This window comes from Misgurnus anguillicaudatus, chromosome 22 (assembly GCF_027580225.2).
Source record: "Misgurnus anguillicaudatus chromosome 22, ASM2758022v2, whole genome shotgun sequence".
NCBI classification, from domain to species: domain Eukaryota; kingdom Metazoa; phylum Chordata; class Actinopteri; order Cypriniformes; family Cobitidae; genus Misgurnus; species Misgurnus anguillicaudatus.
This window is the reverse complement of record NC_073358.2, coordinates 14,066,385-14,085,751: the sequence shown is the minus strand read 5'-3', so window position 1 is coordinate 14,085,751 and position 19,367 is coordinate 14,066,385. Positions and strand designations below refer to the sequence as shown.

At 41.3% G+C, this 19,367-nt stretch overlaps 1 long non-coding RNA gene across 1 annotated transcript in view; it reads left to right on the top strand.

The window, feature by feature from the left end:
• Positions 1-8,414: 8,414 nt before the first annotated feature.
• The window catches only part of LOC141358961 (uncharacterized), a 62,134-nt gene continuing 51,181 nt past the window's right edge, over positions 8,415-19,367 (top strand). Inside the window, exon 1 of the long non-coding RNA XR_012365533.1 lies at positions 8,415-8,542. This is a non-coding gene — a long non-coding RNA (uncharacterized lncRNA). The remainder of the gene's footprint in view (positions 8,543-19,367) is intronic.

Sequence of the window (19,367 nt, the reverse complement as noted above, 5' to 3'; positions counted from 1 at the left end):
ATCAGCTGGACCGATTGAGGGTGGAGTCGCCATTCGCCGGGGCGCGCTGCTCGGGAAAGCGCGTCTGCCGCTGCGTTGAGCGACCCCGGGATGTGAATGGCACGAAGAGACCTCAGATTCTTCTGACTCCAAAAGAGGAGATGGCGGGCGAGATGCGACATGTGACGAGAGCGCACTCCGCCTTGGCGATTGATATACGCAACAGTCGCAATGTTGTCTGTGCGAACTAATACATCTTTGCCTCTCAACTCGCTGCTGAAGCGGACGAGCGCAAGATATACAGCCCACAGTTCTCGGCAATTTATGTGCCAATGCAGCTGGGGTGATGTCCATACTCCTGAAGCTGCAAGCTCGCCATACGTGGCTCCCCACCCCGTGTTGGAGGCATCTGTGCATACTATTGCATGTCTGGAGACCTGTCTCAGTGGCACCCCCGCCCTGAGAAACGCTGGGTCTGACCACGGGGTGAAAGTGAGACGGCATTTCGGTGTGATCGTGACACGGTGAAAGCCGGTTAGCCACGCTCTCCTCGGGACTCGGCCGTGAAGCCAATGCTGAAGCGGTCACATATGAAGCAAACCGAGCGGTGTTACAGCCGCGGCTGCAGCCATATGCCCCTGTAATTTCTGAAATTGTTTCAGAGGGACCGCATTCTTTCCCGAAAACGTATTCAAGCAAGCCAGAATCGACTGAACTCGCGCCTCCGTGAGGCGTGCTGTAAGATTGACCGAATCCAATTCCATGCCTAGAAAAGAGATCTTCTGTGTCGGGCACAGTTTGCTCTTCTCTCGGTTGACCTGAAGACCGAGACGGGCGAGGTGTTTGAGCACCAGATCTAGATGATTGCAAAGCATTTGACGCGACTGTGCTATAATGAGCCAATCGTCGAGATATGCCAAGATGCGAACACCGCTCTCTCTGAGAGGTTTTAAAGCGCCCTCTGCCACTTTTGTGAAGACGCGGGGAGAGAGAGAGAGCCCGAACGGTAAGACTTTGTACTGATATGCTTTTCCCTCGAACGCAAAGCGGAGAAACGGCCTGTGCCGGGGAAGGATTGAGACATGAAAGTACGCGTCCTTCAGGTCGATGGCTGCAAACCAATCCTGTGGGCGAATGCATTGAAATATGGTTTTCTGCGTAAGCATTTTGAACGGCATCTTGTGAAGTGCTCGATTCAGAACGCGCAGATCCAGGATCGGTCGCAACCCGCCGCTTTTCTTGGGTACAATAAAGTAAGGGCTGTAAAACCCTGACCTCATCACGGCTGGAGGAACCGGCTGAATCGCGTCTTTCGCCAATAAGACAGCAATCTCTGCACGTAGTACGTGCGCATCGGCGGGTTTCACTATAGTGAAACGGATGCCTGTAAATTTGGGAGGTCGCCGGGCGAATTGTATCGCATAGCCAAGACGGATCGTGCGTAAAAGCCAGCGCGACGGACTGGGAAGTTGCTGCCAAGCTTCCAGATACCGGGCGAGGGGAATTAACGGCACAATCGTAGTACCCGCGGCGAGCGGAACGGCGGTGCTCGATGACGCGCTCTCTTGGGCTGCGTTGACATGTGTATTGTGAGAATGAGCACTCACCTGACTTCGCTGATGGATGGCTGCGCGGGGAAGACTCTGATGAAGATATCTCGGTGCGCTTAACACATCCGTTGGCGAGAGAGGAGGGGGAGAAAGTAGGGTTATGAGCCCATCCGTCACACCCGACTGCCTCTGATGACCTGGAGGAGGAAGAGGAATTCGCTCTTTTTGTGGTTTTGTGGGTGCCGGCTGAAAAGCCGGCGGAACGGAAATTAACGAAAACCAAAGATTCCCCACCTGGTCCTCCTCCGGGGGGGGAGTGGTGCGTTCACCATCTCCCGAAGAGCGATCCCCTCCACCTCCAGGTCGCCCATCTCAGGGCCGCTTAGATTTATGCTTTCCACCAGGCTTAGCGGGCTGAGCGGGCGGGGCGGGCTGCTGACGGCCGGTTCCTCACTTCCTAGGACGGCCCGATGAGGAACGGAGGCGGCCGCCGCTGCAGGACGCCCTCGGCGAGGGGCAGACTGAGGTGCCGACGTCGACGGGGCAGGTGTTGGTTTCTTCCGACGCGGCATGATGTTGGCAAGAGCCTCAGTCTGCTTCTGGGTGGCTGAGACCTGCTGTGCAAAGTCTTCTACTGCCTCGCCGAACAGGCCGGCCTGGGAGACCGGAGCATTCAAGAGCCGGGTTTTATCGGCATCTCTCATGTCCGCCAGGCACAGCCAGAGGTGGCGCTCCTGGACCACCAAAGTGGACATAGCACGACCGACGGCTTGCGCGGTGGTCTTGGTCGCACGTAGCGCCAGATCCGTAGCCGCACGCAGATCTTTAAAGACCGCCGAATCGTGACCACCCTCGTGCAGGTCCTTCAGAGCCTTAGCCTGATGAACCTGCAACAAAGCCATGGCATGTATGGCTGAAGCTGCCTCCCCACAAGCCCGGTACGCAGACTCCGTCAGGGCTGACGAATGTCTGCAGGCTTGTGAGGGAAGGGTAGGACGGTCCTTCCAGTAGGAAACGCCGGCAGGACACAACTGCATCGCTACCGAACGCTCCACTGTCGGGATACCGGCATACCCTTTAGCAGCCCCGCCATCGAGGGAGGTGAGGGGTGATGGCTGATACGGACGGTTCCGGGAGGAAAACGGGATTTTCCACGTCCGAGTCAGCTCATCATGCACCTCGGGAAAGAAAGGCACCGGTGGGGAAGACTGTGAAGCCCGTGCAGCCCCAAAGTACCAATCATCTAGGCGGGACGGTACGGGAGGGGGAGGAGCTCTCCACTCCAACCCGACCGTCTCCGCAGCCCGAGCGAGCATAGCTGTCATCTCCGGGTCGAGATCAGGAACCGCAACCCTTCCCGAAGGAGGGAGAGGATCCGGATCAACGTCCGAAAATGACGGCCCCCCCTCCGATGTTACGACAGATATCGAATCCTCGGGAGGTCCGACAGAGGTAGAAAGCGACGCAGAACGCGCGCTCTCCGTCTCCATCGGAACCTCGGATGGTTGCGGATCCGGTGGCTGAGAGCCGCTGGACGAACCAGCTTGCCGATTCAGCACCGTAAGGCGGAGGTCGTCTCTCCGTAGCTTCACAGCCGCCTTCTTAGGGGTGATCAGCAACGGAGGGCGGCGTTCCCGGAGAAACGCCACACGACCCCGCAGATCCGCAAGAGTCAAACTCTCGCAAGCGGAGCATGTCCCTCCCACGAAAGCCGCCTCAGCGTGCTGGAGACCCAGACACGAGAGACAACGATCGTGTCCATCACGAGGACCCATATATTTGCCGCATCCAGGAGTCGAACACGGACGGAAAGACATCTTTAAAAAGACGCTTAACGCCCGTGAGCAGTGAACGGCTGTCTTTAAAAAGACGCAAGTTCAACTGCAGCTCTTTTAGGGAAATCACTCTTTCAGATGTGTAGTTGATGAAGCACACAGGGAGGAAAACGCACACACTCAACTAAAAAGAGTGAAAGCGATCACGAAGATCAAAGGTGGTGGAAACACTATGCGAGCCCCGCTGTGGTGCCTTCGCCCAACCAACTAGCACGCAGAGATCTATGGCGGGTAAGAGAGATAAGCAGCTTCTCGTGAGCAGTTTAGTCTGCCAGCTTTCGAAGCTAAAAAGCTGATTTGATAACTGCACCTGCCGCTCATTAAATACCTATGCGGCGGGGCGGCGCCGGCAGATGCAATTATCTGCATGCCAAGTTCATTGGCGTTTTAAAGGTTTCTCGAAGCAGATAGGTCACCCGCGAAGCGGTTCCCAATTCGTCGGTCACGACGTGACGTCGTAGTGACCGACTGAAAGGGAACCGTTGCTACGACGGAGAACTTTAATCCATGTGTACCACATAGAGCGTTATTTTTACAGAACGGGATTGCAAAAGATTTCTAAACTCATTTAAATGATTCCTGAAAAAAATATATAATAAGTAAAAAATTTAAATAACAAGAATAAGACGGACATCAGTGGTTATATATAAATACAGAATAATTGTTTGGTCGAAATTATTGCTAGGGACAATTCAGTCTTCCCTGAATATTGGTATGGACATGTCCCTAGCGTCCCACCCTAAATCTACGCCCATGGGAATACATGCACACAGACCTTATAATATTAATCAGGACCTCTGATAAATGCAGTTTTCATACTGTACTGCTGAGTAAAACAGGACCTTTTTTCTCTGTCACAACCCCTCTGTCATCAAATATCATTTGCATTCCTTAGCCCACAGGTTTAGATAACCATGCAAAGTATCTATTCAGGTTTAAAGCATTTTTCAAAATTATTTTCTATAGTTAAGTGAGTCCAAACTTCAGAATTGCCATACCCATAACACTTTTTCTTCCCCATAAATGTGCATACACTAATATATATTATATATACAAAATATGTTGTCTCCCAAAAACCAGGGGCAGATCTACAGGGTGGGAAAGGGTGGCAGCTGCCACCCCTGAGATACAGACCCCTGTTGCCACCGTATTTATAAATCAGATAATATTTTTTAAGTATATTTTATGTCCATGCATCCAGGGCCGGAGTGGGGCCACTTTTCAGCCCGGGAGTTTCAGGCCCAAGACCGGCCCACTTTTTCCATAGTGTTATTCCAAATTAGCACTTTTTTCAAATTGGATAAATAAAGCAACAGTTCAGCTCTTACTATAGTTTCTATTAATATCATTGTTAAACAAATAAGGTAAAAGTTAATTAATATTTCACTTAAGATGAGAAGTTAACAAAAATATTCCTCTACACCCTAAACAGGGCTGTGTTATTTTTTTACCCATGATGGGTGAATGTTGGACAGAATACATGCTGGGTTAAAAATAACCCAATGTTGGATTGTTGTTATGCAACCATGGATTAATAATAACCCAACAGTTGGGTTAAAACAACCCAGCATTGGGTAAATTTTAACCCAGCAGCGTGTTCTGTCCAATATTTACCCATTATGGGTCAAAAATAATCCAGCCCTTTTAGGAGTCTATTCCACAAGAAAAGGTTGATAAATTATTAGCATTGCTAATGCGATGAGGGCTATGATTAATCAGATGCAAATAGAAATATAAAACCCAGTCCTAATTAAAAAAGAAAACAATTTGACAAAAAAATTGAATCCAATATTGGGTAAATATATAGCATAACAAGTGATTTATAAGCTTTTTTTCGGCTGGTCATTTTTGACTGGGAACACAAAAGGTGTTATATGGTTCTGAACACAACCTGAGGGTTAAATAACTTTAATTCATATTGTTTTCTCATGGCCTCCTCATTTTTAGCGAGGAACTGGCTTATCTGCTGCTCAGAAGCTGCTTGCATAATAGGCTATTTGCAAAGTCTATGAATCGCCATGTATACACAAAAGGCTAATATTTTAATAAAAACAAAAATGTTGGCTTGTAAATAGTTTGACAACGGTATTAGCCGAATAATTATGTTGCTAATGCTAATCATTACTAGGCTTATTTCTCTTTAAGTTACCTGTTGTTGTCCTCTTGTAAAATAAATCTGTAAGTTTGGCACATTTGGCAGCATCATCCTCCAATGGATTTTTTCTTCAACCTGTTTTTACGCCCTCCTCCTCTCAGACGCGTATTGTTACGGTAGGGCCGGCCCAGCCTAACGGAGAAAAGTTTTCTTGGACGCGCTATGGACCGAACCAACTCTATGGGAGGGGAGGGGAAAACTCCCTCACATGGTACAACCCATGCAGAGGCTGCGCGCTGCAGTGTCAATGCTAAACGTGTGAAGTGTCATTTGAGAGAAGGTAGACTCACTAATGTGACAAATGTAAAAAAAAAAAAAACTCGACCGGCCCAAAAGTGAAGCGGCCCACCGGGAATTCTCCCGGTTCTCCCGATTACCCACCCCGGGCCTGCATGCATCCATGCATGGAGAATCGGGATGACTGGAGGCAACGATGGAAGGCTCATCTGAGGACGACCTAGAGATATTTTATGTTCATAGCCTACACATTGAAGGCCAAGGAGACCCGCACCAAACTCCTCTATATATAGTCAATTTCTGCATAAAATGTCTCTTTTTACAAGAGAGTGTGTGTGACAGATTATGAATGACATTCTTATGTACATTTTAAATAGTTGTATGTTATATTGTAATAAATTGACTAAAAGGTACTTCACTGATTCTTTATTGAAACAGAGGGAAACGTTTTGACATGGCCATGGTTATCATTGCAACAATCCTGCATTATAATCTTGTTTCAATCCAGATAACCTAGAGAAAGGGTCCACAATTCACAAATTAAGACCCACACCATGCAAAAACCCAGCTACATCTCTGATTTGACTCCCACTCAGTATAATGTAGTGTAGAGTACCAGTGGCGGTTCTACACGGAGGCCTGATAAAAAAGTATACATTTATTTAGATTTTACACGCGAGCGCCAAAAGTGGAACTAATGCGATGCAACATTCTACACGGGCAAATTAGAGCGGCTCACCCAACCACTGTAGATGCCTGTGTAATAGTGAGTACAAATCGTTTATGTTGTGCATTTTCTTGATAACACTTTTAAAATGTTAATTTTCTTTATAATACTTTTAAATGTTAATTTTCTAATACCTTTAAATGCTGTTAACTTTCTTATTTGTGTTTTGTCAAAATAAAAAAAAAGAGTGTTAGTAAATTAGCGTGGGAAACCTGCACCTGCAATATGACGTCACTGCACGTCTTAGTAGGGGGCGCGCTACCGTGATGTGCTTCATTCTAAGTAAAGATCACGAGAGAAGGAAGCCATCGTTTCAGCGCTTGTTTTCATTAGATAAGATTTTAATAACATTTTCGATACTCCTTTGCAGGTAAATGCAACACACAGTGCACAAAACACATTTACCTTCTGGTACAAACAGTTTAATGCGAGACTGAGTTGTGTGTGTTTAACGCAGTTGTTTAACTATATAAATAGTGCGTGATGAGTTTGTCATATTGAGCACATGGTTAACACAAGTGCTTCGTGATTAGCGCGAAAGTCAGACACATAACTGATTAAACTAAAGTATAAATACTTTTCGAGTCTATAAGATAATATTGAGTGTCATACATGATCTCTAATTTACATATGTGGTGGTTTAATATGCGATGATGTCTGTAATCTGTGTGTTATGCATTACATATGAGTGAGTGTAGTTTAAAAGCAAATTTCATGCCTTATTCAATGTTATATATCATCTAACGAACTGAGTAACATGTTATCAACTGAGAATATGGATTGAATTCTAAATGTATTTTACATAATCATTCTCATGCTATCATTTAGATAAAGGGTAAAATGTTTAGTGTTGTTAATGTTTACAGTCAGACATTACTATGCAAAATTTGTATGTGTTCTGACAATGTTAGTGTTGTAAATGCTGGATATGCAAAGGTTTAAGGCTGTAAATAGGTATGTTGCTAAAATTTTCAAAATGGTTAAATGCTAAAACGAGTTGTTCAGATAGAAAGAGCTTGAAAAAAGCTTTTAAATTAGACCAATATCATGTATATGGGTTAAAGAATAACAAAATACTGGCCATTTGAAACTCGAAAATCATCACTTTATTTGGTCCCATGTTTTCCATTAAAATTCAAGAAAATATGTGACCGAATCATGAAAATTATGAAGTTTTTAGCTATAACTTTTTAAATCGTTAAGATATTGACCTGAATCTTTCAGGATAAGCTGTTTGATATATCCTCTACATATTCCACTTCTGAAAAGTCAGATATATAAAAAAACAAACCACTAATTACACCAAATAACACTCTTTATTCAGTCTATATATACAGATATCATCTACATGGCTATACGGCTGCGTCCCATTCTTTACCATTCAAGCAGATTTTGGTAGAGGTAAAACCACCTTTGGTAGTCGGTCAAATTTCTTAAAGTTTCGTTCACTTGTAGTTTAGCAATTAAACTAAATGTCTTTACAATTTCAAGAATGTCTTTACTCAACTTCAGCAAAAACAACGACTATTTTTCAAACAACCGACTTTGGCGAGCTCGCACGGCCAGTGGTTAAACATGAAAGGTTGTGACTGAAAACGAGAAGGTACCTATGGTTCTTCCGGTGGTGTTAACAATAAAAACTCAGAAATTTCGCCATCAACAAACCAACAGAAGCATTATTTTCAACAGCACCGCGCGCCGCCTGAGAAAATCTTGAGTTTCGCTGAGTGGAACCAAAACGTCAGCCGCGACAGCGGAGTTAGCAACATACCTACTGTAAATGTTACACTTAGACATTACTATGCAAAATTCATATGAGTGTTGACCATGTAGTGTCCTGAATAGTTGTAATATGAATATACTTTTATTTTGATTCATGCTAAGTAAAGATCACGAGAGAAGGAAGCCATCATTTTAGTGTTTGTGTTTACTTAGGATTTTAATAACATTTTCCATACTCCTTTGCAGGGGTACTACACCTGCGGGTGCTGCTCGGCGAGTGTCTCAATTCGTTCCCAATCTCCCGATGTTGTGAATGTGTATGCAGGTTTGGGCAATGGTAAGTACTCTAGCTCACTTGACATTGGGACACTGTTCACTTATTCTCCTGTGACGTGGCTGTTTAAGCTCGTTGTGATCATTCACAGCTGTTACTCATCAACGACCGGCAAAACCAACATCTAGTCTAGTACATTGTAAAAAGCGATGTAATTATGCTCTTACATATACGTGCATAAAATTGGAGGAATATAATTAAATGTTACATATAAAAATGTTTACTATTTAAAATAAATATTATTTTAAATATTGAGTAGATTGTGGCCCCTAACTGTCTAGCAATATGTGTTTATATTTAAGCTAAAACAAATGTTTGTCTTTATAAAGTTTGCATTTAATAAAGTTTATTGAGTAGGCTCCCGTGATTTTCGGTTGGAGGGCTTTAGAAAAGGTCACGTGATTTCCGGTAAGAGAACATAGGTACCATCGATGCTCACGGGTTTTTGCGTTGCATGGAATTTCTAGGCAAGTAACGTTTGGCGTAATGGCAAACTCCCTAATCACAGTGCCCTGACTACTGAACAAGGGAGCTGATGAGAGCCCAGCTCCTCTTTTGCACCTGCACTCACTTTTGTATTAAATAAATATTTATATCATTGTAAAGTATAATAAAGTTTAAAGGGGTGGTTTCCCGGAAAGGGATTAGACTAGTCCTAGACTAAAACAAATGTAAGAGCTGTCCAAACTAAAAACAACTAGCAATGCCATATCTTAAAATACATCAGTGCCCTTTGTTTTGCTTCAAAATGCACACAAGTAATGTTTTTAAGTCATGTTTGTTAAAACTAGTTATATTTCCTAATTAAGCTAAGGCCTGGTCCTGTCTTAAACTAATTCCGGTAACCACCCCTATAATCTTTAAATATAATTTTTTGCCATTTTTTAATGTGCCCCTCTGGTAAAACACTGGCCCCTCCTTGGCCCCCCTAGTGAAATTTGTCTAGAACCGCCACTGTAGAGAACAAAACACATTCAATGAAAATTGTAGCATTTTAAATTATAAATAATGTCCATGGCCCCCCCTCCTGAAACCTCATGCCACCCCTTTGCCACCACTCGAAAAAATCTCTAGATCCGCCACTGCCAAAAACGTGTTTCCTTTTTGTCACATCTATATCACATGCTTGTTTTCCTTATCTTAAATAGAAAACATGAGTATACTTTTTCTAGATGTCTGGACTTCATATTAGGACTATTATAAGAGGGTTATGAAAATGGAAATTGGTTGTATTATGCTCCCCTCCAGTATATGAGTGTTGCACTAAAACTATATTTATGTGAATTCCCATGTGATGCATACATAGTGTGAATACTTATCTTTTTTGAATACTAATCTCTTTTTTTAGCTCAGTATTTATTTATTTTTTACCACTGCACTAAATTACTCTGAGCTACTGTAGGATAACAGATGAAGCTATCTTTTCTGAAAAACATCCTACAATACTCATTAGTTGACCAAATTCAATTATTTTTTATTATTAAAAAATAAAATTATCCATATTGATGCTAATATTTTTAGCATTGTTATTGGAATACTTCTCGTCTTTCATTCTTTACCTATCTCTCTATTACTTGTTATGACCGCCTGGCAAGCCACTTTATTCTAAAACATCCAAAACTTCAGCCTGGGAAGCATGTAAGTGTAATATGTAACTTCTTTCATCTTTCCTGACATTGACAAGTTTCCCTGTGTAACTCACTGTGTGTGTGTGTGTGTGTGTGTGTGTGTGTGTGTGTGTGTGCATGTCTCATCTCCTCCTCCTATGTCCATCACACTTTCAAGCATCTGGCTCTTTGCCCAGATATGTGTGTGTTACTATAACTGAGTTTGGGTGGGTTTGGGTGTCTGGTTGATCCAATCTCACCCCTCTTCTGTCAATCTAGCATTACCTAAGGCCTCTACTCATACTCCTGACCTGCCTTTGACAAGCATCAAGCTCTGTTTTATGACCCTTTTTGATTTTTTTATATTTGCTTGTTGTGAAAATGCTTGTTAATTCTGAGGATGTCAGGTGTGGGGAAGACAGAACCCAAGTGCAGACAGCTCTCAACCAAAAGACTTTTATTATATAACAAAAACACCCTTGAGGGGGTAAAACAAAGACAATAATCCAAATGAATAACATAACATGACACTAAACAGGGCAGGATGTAACAAAACATGAACACACGACATCATCATAAGATGAACAATGATCCAGCACGAGACAGTAGACACAAGGGCATTAAATAGGGGAGAACTAATCAAGGGAACAAGGACACACAGGTGAAGGGAGTTAACTAATAATGAATAATTAACAAGGGAACAAGGGGGCAGGGTTAAGACTTAAGACAGGAAAGCCAGAGGTACACAAACACAAGCCACGTGACTCTCCACACAAAACAAGACAACAGTAATAAGGCCTGCCATGATCCTGTCACATGAAACAAGGGAAAATACATACAGTGCTGACAGGATCATGACAGAGGACCGGCTTTCTGTACTACAGTAAGCAGTCAGTGAGACTTTATTAATTCTAGCCACTGTAACTGTATCAATTTATCTATTGCCTAATAAGGTGTAACTCTGCGTTTCGGTTTTCACTCACACCTGTTTGGCCATTATTTGCTATTGCCACTAGTGTTTCAGTTGTTACAGTAGCCCATTATAAATCTTACTGTTAAGGCAGGGGTGCCCAACCTTTTTTACACCGCGGACCGGTTTCAGCTTTAAAAAAAATTAGCGCACCGGGGGTTGAGGTTTGGGGGGTGCTGAGTTGCTGTTCAAACAAAGTGCTGAAAATCCTCCTTTTCAAAAAATGTATAACGTTTTAAACGGAAGAAATATCAAACAACCATGCATTGGGCAAACTAATAATTGCTTTATTTATAGTATATTTTATATAGACATGTAAAACCATATTTTGGCGGATAGTTTTTTTTACTTTCATTGTTTTAGTTTGCTTGCCCATTTAGTCTTAATAATTAACGGTAAACGAACTTGGCTTGCTGTTCTCAAAGGCAGCTCGAATCTTGGTCGGGCTCGAGCCCCAAGTTCAAGTAACAGAACGGAAGAAAAATGCAGTGAAGGAGGAGAGATGCCAGAAGAATTGCGGTTGGGCGCGGAGGCACTGAGACTCCCGTTTACCATATGCTTTTAATGATGATTGACACAGTTTCCTTTTAAACCTACGTTAAAAGTGTAGCCGTTAAAATATTATTACTGCAGTAAAATAGTTTATTTTGATCATGGTGCCACGATCGCTGGATAATTCTGAAGTTGTTTTACAGAAGAATAAAATAATTACTTTTCAGTCATTTGCAATGTCACACAGTTGAACGTCTCCGCGTATTTACATGATTTGCGACGTACATTTGCAAATGATTCATTAATTCATACCTCTGCAATTCTTGTGTTTTAGAAGTACTGTATGCTCAAACTCTGACAGCAATGTGATCGCTGCTGCGCTGGTAGAGATACCACGAAAAAGAGAAAGTGCGGCTCTGTACAAAAGTGGAAATGATTTATGTTATTTCAAGCCGGCTCTTAAAGTACAAAATATCCGATTAAGCTATTACGTAGCTATTATAAAAAAAAATTCAGGACGTTCTTGCGACCCGGTGGCAACTTGTCCGCGACCCGGTACTGGGTTGTGACCCAGTGGTTGGGGACCTCTGTGTTAAGGTATAGATTGATCAACATTATTTTGATGTCATGCTCAAGAGCTACATTGGTTTGTGAAAGGTTGTGAAAGTTAATCTGATTTCGGAACAATGGCTCTCTAGATTAATTCCCTCCTGTCTGATGTGGGGCCATACAGGAAAGTGTCTGACAAGCAGCTACTTCTCACATTTGGGCATTTGAAGGTATTTGATAGGGACATTTATATAGAAAAAACTTTGTTAGGGCCATCGTGGAGGTGGAGAAGGGCATGAGAAGGTGGGTATAAAAGGAAGTACATACAGGGAACTATTTAAATACATATGCATATGTGTGTGCATTTTGTGTGGTTGCGCATGTTTATATTGTTGGAAAAAGAGGCAGGAAAACACCTTCTTACTTTCCTACAAAATAAAAAATAATGTCATAAACACATCTTGATGAGTAGTGCACAGCAACGCTTATGCGGGTGACATGAGTTTGAGTCTGGCTCATCTTCCAGTCGTTCCTGTCTCCCGTCGTAAAAATGTCAGAAAATAGAAAAGTAAAAATTTTACCAAAATGCAAGAAAACACACATATATAAACACATTCAATCTCACACACAAACATGCACACACACTCTTTCTGCTTCCCTTCCGCCTCTAAGAGGCTTGCTCGGTTCTGGCTGAATAGGCACACTTGTTTGAATGTCATATTTACTGCAACGCTTTGTCAGAAAGCAAACTTCCTCGGGTGTGAGCGTCAGAGCCCGAACATATGGCCGTCAGACTCTGGGGAGACATGACAGCCTATCGGAGCGGGCTTGCAGCGCTGGCCAGGCAGATGCTCTGGGCTTGGCAGCGATTAAATGGAGATCATCACTGTTTTCTTTGAGCACCACTGTGCCTTGTACTCAGAAGTGTTTGGTTAATCACTGTCTGCATTCGACAGAAGCTGCCAAAACGCTCATTAAGTCAGAATTGTCTCCGACATGTCATGCTCGGATGACGGAATTTTTTCCATTTTTTTAGTAAGCAGGACGACCAATCACACATCAGTGTGTGCGTTTTGTTGTCCATATGACATTGATATACTAAAATGTCTGTTTAGAGTTTATGTTGTGTGTGTGTGTGTGTGCACACGCTTTTTCTGTGCATCAAGCTTTTTTGTGTAGACATTGTTAAACATGCTACCTCTTCAAGCATCATGTCTGGTTAATCACAACTAGGGGTGTCACGATTCTCCAAATCCTCGATTCGATTACATTTTCGATTCTAAGGTCACGATTCGATCCGATTCTCGATTTTTACATATTTTTTATATGGCATATAATTTAGACAAAAATGATATGGCATTATTTATTATTATTATTATAATACTTTAACATTAACATGCACATTGCACAACTCGCATGGGGGTTTGTGGGCTTCACTTAACGCGAGAGCTTGTAGAGAGAGGATTCCTTCTTGCACGCACATGGACTATGCGCGGTTGGCAGTTACATTGATCGGGCGGATGACGTGACGAAAAATAATATTTTAGTTAAATTCGGGCGGGTGCCTAATCGACTGCTTGTTATTAGCTCTGTCCTTCTAAGCATGCGACATCTCTGTCTTTCATAGTGGCAGCCTCAGAAGTTCAAGAAGAGAACTGAAATGAGACGGTCTAGCCTTCTGAGGACCCAAAATTTGCGTCACCTGCTGCACACGCCCCCAGTAGCGCCCACCGCGCCTGTCTGCAGAAAACAGCGGAGACATTTCTGACTTATTAATATAAATATGTAATCAGAAAAATATTAATTTATTTTAGAACATATGAATAATATTAACACAAACATAACTTATAATGCTAAAACAGTGACAAGAAAATGTTTTCTAATAAATACACAGTTTTATTTAATAAAGCTTTTAATTGTTTGGGATATCCTCGGCTGTTAATGATCCATTCGTTCTATCATTAACAGCGCGGAGAAATGAGGACGCATTTTGACACATCTCTTATCAACGCTGGCGAAGGAGGAACGTGGCAAACTCAAAAAATGAGAATTAAAAACAAAGGAAATAGAATGTCAGAAAGGGTTGCCTGGAATAAGTTTTACAACGTGGTAAATCAGGATGACACCAGCGCAGGCTATGTAATTCGTGCGTTTAATTTAGGCTATTTATTTATTTATTTTTGTCCCTGTGCGCCGATCGAAGACGGAGTTCACTGCTGATATTCAAGAGGTTTCTAGTCTCGCGGCTGTCATCAGCAGCGCCTTGCATCGCCCAGTCAGCGGATGGCGGGCGGTGTTTTGAAAACTGGTCAGAAACGTTGGTGCGCATGGATGGTGGACGGATGATGAGTTTTGTTATGCGGTTGCGGATGAAATAAAAGTCCATCCGCGCATATCTAACATGGACTTAATGCACATGGACTTAATGCGCATGTCTTGACTCATAGCATCTGAAATAAATCCAGCATAATAAGCAGCTGCGCTTCTCTCTGTCTCACGTGCACGTGCTCGCATCTGTCCGACGTCTGAACATAAACTAAAGTAGTAATCCTTATGTATTTGTTCAGTTTTATGCGTTTCATGCAAGATAAGGCAAACTATCCCTTTGTTTAAAATATAACCCGCTGCATTTGCGCCTCCCTCACTATCGCGCACGTGCAGAGAGCTGCACTCTGTCCAAAGTCAGTTCACTGGTAATCCTTTCTATGATATGCATTTCAAAGAGTTGTAGCATCCCTCGTGTTTAAAATATGATCGCGTTCCGCTGGACAGATGTTTTTAAAGGCATCTCTGAGAGTTTTTTTCCTCGCATGGCAAGCCGACCGGACGTGAAATGGGGGCGTGGCAGCATCGACGATCCCATTTTTTAATTCGAAGTTCGAAGCTGTGACTTAATTTCGATCGATTTCGATTTAAAATCGAAATCGTGACACCCTTAATCACAACATAAATACAAATAATATTATGATTATTGCATCTCTGTTGTCAAAGCTGAAAAATGTACCATTCCATTTTTGTGTTCATTATTTTGTTAGCAAATAACAGACTGGTTCTAGTCAGGGGCGGATCTACAGGTGCCCCCTACTCTAGAACCTTGCCCCACCTGCCCCGCTAACTTGGGTGGTCCAAAAACTGTACTTGTAAAAAGTCCACTATGTCCAGAAGCTTCTCAAAACATTGAACTAAACAATACATTTACCAAAAGTGAACAATTTAATTTTAAATTTTAAAACGTATTCTTAGGCCCCCTCCCTTTAAATACTGTACTTAGCCACACCCCTGATTCAAACATGCGAGCGGTGTTCGCAACGAGTCTAGCTCACACACACAACGAGTCTGCTGTGGTGCAGCGGTGGCCCTGCAACTCTCGGCTAGAGCAACAGAGTAAAGTGTTTATGTTCTGCCCTTTAGCATACATTATCCTACGTACATTCATTACAAATTTTATTTTAAGTTAAATGTGTGTTTAAACTACACCTGGGGAAACTCACTTTACTCGGTTGCTCCTGCCGAGAGTTGCAGGGCCACCGCCGCACCACAGCAGACTCGCTGTGTTTGTGAGCTAGGAGTTGGTTGTGAGTTGGTTTATGCTAGGACCCAGCGATTGATGTCTAGTCTGGCAGATGCTCTATTAGTGTCTATACGGAAGGCTGGTCTTCCTTCTCCTATGGTCAGAGATGGGCATAAATACATGGAAATGTATTTCAAATACAAATACAAAATTCTGTGTTGAAAAAAGTATTTATATACAAATACAAAATACTGTGAGGAAAAATGTATTAAAATACAAATACAGTATTTTGTATTTTGAAAATACACAAAATACATGTGAAATTGGTGATTAAGTGCAAGTATTCCTATTAGGCTGAAATCTATCTGGGTCTATTTCTGAATGCCAAAAAGCATTTAGATGTGTGCAACTGCTTAGAAACGTTCATTTCATTTTACGTACCTCTTGCTTTCCCCTGCCCTGTAAGAAATAAAAAACTAGAGAAAAACTTGGTAACACTTTACTTGAAGGGGTGTGCATAAGACTGACATGACACCTTCATAATCATAACATGACACGTGTCATGAACATGAACAAGATTTTATGCACATTTATGACAACTGCCATTAACTGTCATTTACTCAATTATGTAATTTTTTTTTGCTTTATTTTTTATTGAACTTTTTAAGGAACATCCCCTATCCCAACATTCAAACCCCTTACAACAGAGGGAGAGTAAAAATGAAGTAAGAAGCAAAGTAAATAATTAACACAAATAATATTAATATTAATAATAAAAAACTAGAAAATGCACTTCCAGAGGAACCGCAAAAGTGTGCTTGCTCTGGTGCGCTCACTAACGTGATTTGTGAAATGTAAAATTTTAGAATGTTTTTTATCTTGTGCATCCTCGCATTGGAGTCCCAAGTTCATGTACAAAGTTTGGTTTCAATACGTGAAAGCATTCCTGACACACACACACACACACACACACAGAAATGTATACAGGCTTGTAACCAGCAAGGGCGGAGCCAGAGTTTGTAGACATTGGGGGCTTAGCTCAAATCTAGGGGTTTCAAAGCTTGGTCCCCTGCTGATATTTTTTCTCCATTTACGGCAGCTTTATAAACTATTTTTTAATCCAAGTGTTCTCTGTATTGTCATTTTAAAACTGTAACATAACAAATTTTGACAATGACAGTTTAACTTCTCTTATCCAAAAATAGGCAAAATATGTTTGCTGTAGGCTAATCCAGTAACTATAAAGCTACATAAGAAAGAATAACATTTTGACTTCAATGTGCTCGTTACATGCACACCTATAATGCGAAAATAAAAACTGCATGTAAACAGGAGTGAAGAGGTTAGCTCCAGTCATGTAAACATCTTACTGCGATTAAGTCCTTACTCGCATTATTGGAAATAATCGCGGATTATTCACACATAGCCCAATGCAGAGCACAAATTATAAACTCACATATATGGTCCACTGTTTTAATTTACTTACGTTAAATGACAAACACGTTGTTATGGATGTATTTCATTATCCGGTGCCGCGATGAAGATAGAAATTTTATGACAGTGCCTGTAAAGGGCATTCACATTAAAACAATATAAAAATATAGTTGTTAAAATCGTTTTATATTAAAGATAATAGCAGAGTTCACACAACAACTATAACGATAGCGATTTTGGCACATGATAAACGATAAACCATTGACAGCCAATCAAATCTATTTTAACTTGAAGTGCACGTGCACTTAAATGCAGCAGAAAAGCTCATTCATTGCTGAGGTCTATAACATAAAATTACCTCAGGTATCCAGTGCTGATGCAGTTGCTGTGAAATTCATAATGCTTTTTCTACCACACTGACTACGCCAAAAGGTAAGATATTATTACACAAACTACTACATTCATTGTTTAGTTACGTGAAACGCAGCCAGTTGAGGACATCTGCTGGTTTCCCGCTGTGTAAATGCAAGAACAGCATATTTACATATTCAGTGACATGTAAACAACTGCAAAAAAGTTTTTATTACAAGAAATATCCAATATTAGGTAATGCCGCGCTCGTTGAGCGAATTAGCATGAAGTTATCATTATGATGTGGTCACTATATTTATCGTTATAATGTCCCTTAAAGGTTTTATACACTGCTGTCGTGTTATTTGAGCTGTTTCTGGATGAAGGCAGAATGCTGACAGCAAGTCGTGTTGGCAGAGTTCATGTAAAACTTCCTAATGTCAAGTTTAAAATGAATTTGTGCTCAAGGTGCATGACTAAAACATACGCGCACTTCAGTTAGTGCGGTATAAATGCGATTAAAGCGTTTACATGGACGCATACTGCGATTATAAATGGCGTACGCCACCTCTTTTAATGCGATTATACTTACTGCGATTATGAACTTAATCGCATTATTTTTATCGAATTATTGCGTTTACATGAGATAAGGTATAATCGCAGTATTGTCAAAATCCCATTATAGTCGCATTATTAGGTTGCATGTAAACGTGGTCATTGAGAGAACAATTTCTCACCTGCTTATGGAAGCGTTTTTGAGGATTTATTGAGGATTTACATTTTATAACTGTCTATCAATGTATTTATGAGGTAAAATCACTGCAAATTTTAGTGAAATGCATTTAAACAAAACATAAGCTGCCTAAGTAAGTAACTATATACTCTCTCACCTTATTATTTAGGACGTCTTTAAAAAAAGTATATCCATTTATAAAAAGGGATATGCAACAATGAGCAAATGTACTTTAAATACAACGTTACCAAGGACAGTGTGCAGCAGAGGAAGCAGACTAGATCAGAGCGCAACAGTAAGTTAGACGTCATGAAGATAATATATCAGTTGACGCTATTTAACAATATTTAAATCACATAACTATAAATATACACTTACAGTAATAACGGAGGCACTGTAATCATAAACACTTTGAAAAATGCGTTTACTGTGGTCTGTGGGGAGATTCCGCATATTTATTTGCCTTCTACTCGCATCTCTCATTCATTTTCAGTTGAGTGGGGGACCGAAGAGTTTATAGCGATAATAAGCGATAGGAGGGAGCGACAGCAGCACTGATAGCCTAATATCATTGCATTTCTTTACTATTTATGAATATGATTGTGTGTTGAGCGTCTACGACAGGGCTATTCAATTAGTTTGTCATAGGGGCCAGAGATATATCAGTGATGATGACTACATATACATTTAAACATACTCATGTTGTATTTTGAAACTGCATAACAACAAAATCAGTGCATTGTACAATATACTTTTTCTACAAACATGTATTTTCAAACTCCATACAACAAAACTTGTGTATTGTAATATGACCAAGTAGGCTTTTTCTACATCCAGACATGTTCGTATTTTGTATTTTAAAACTGCATAACAAAATAAGTGCATTGTAAGATACCCGAGTAAGCTTTATTCTACATTTAAAGGGGTAAATAAAAGCCATCACACTCATTGAGAATTTAACTTATTTACTCACTTAAGTAAACATAACCAAAAGTTTATAATATGGAACATAAAATTTTTTATGCAGTTTTTTTGTCAAAGCTAATTATTTCACTACCTCTATTTAAACTACAACCGCCATTTGAATAACTGGCAAACATAAGGCTAGCTTCTAATAAGAGAAATTATACTTTTATATTTCGTCAGGGCAGTAAAATCAGGTGTATGTTTCAGCGCGTTAC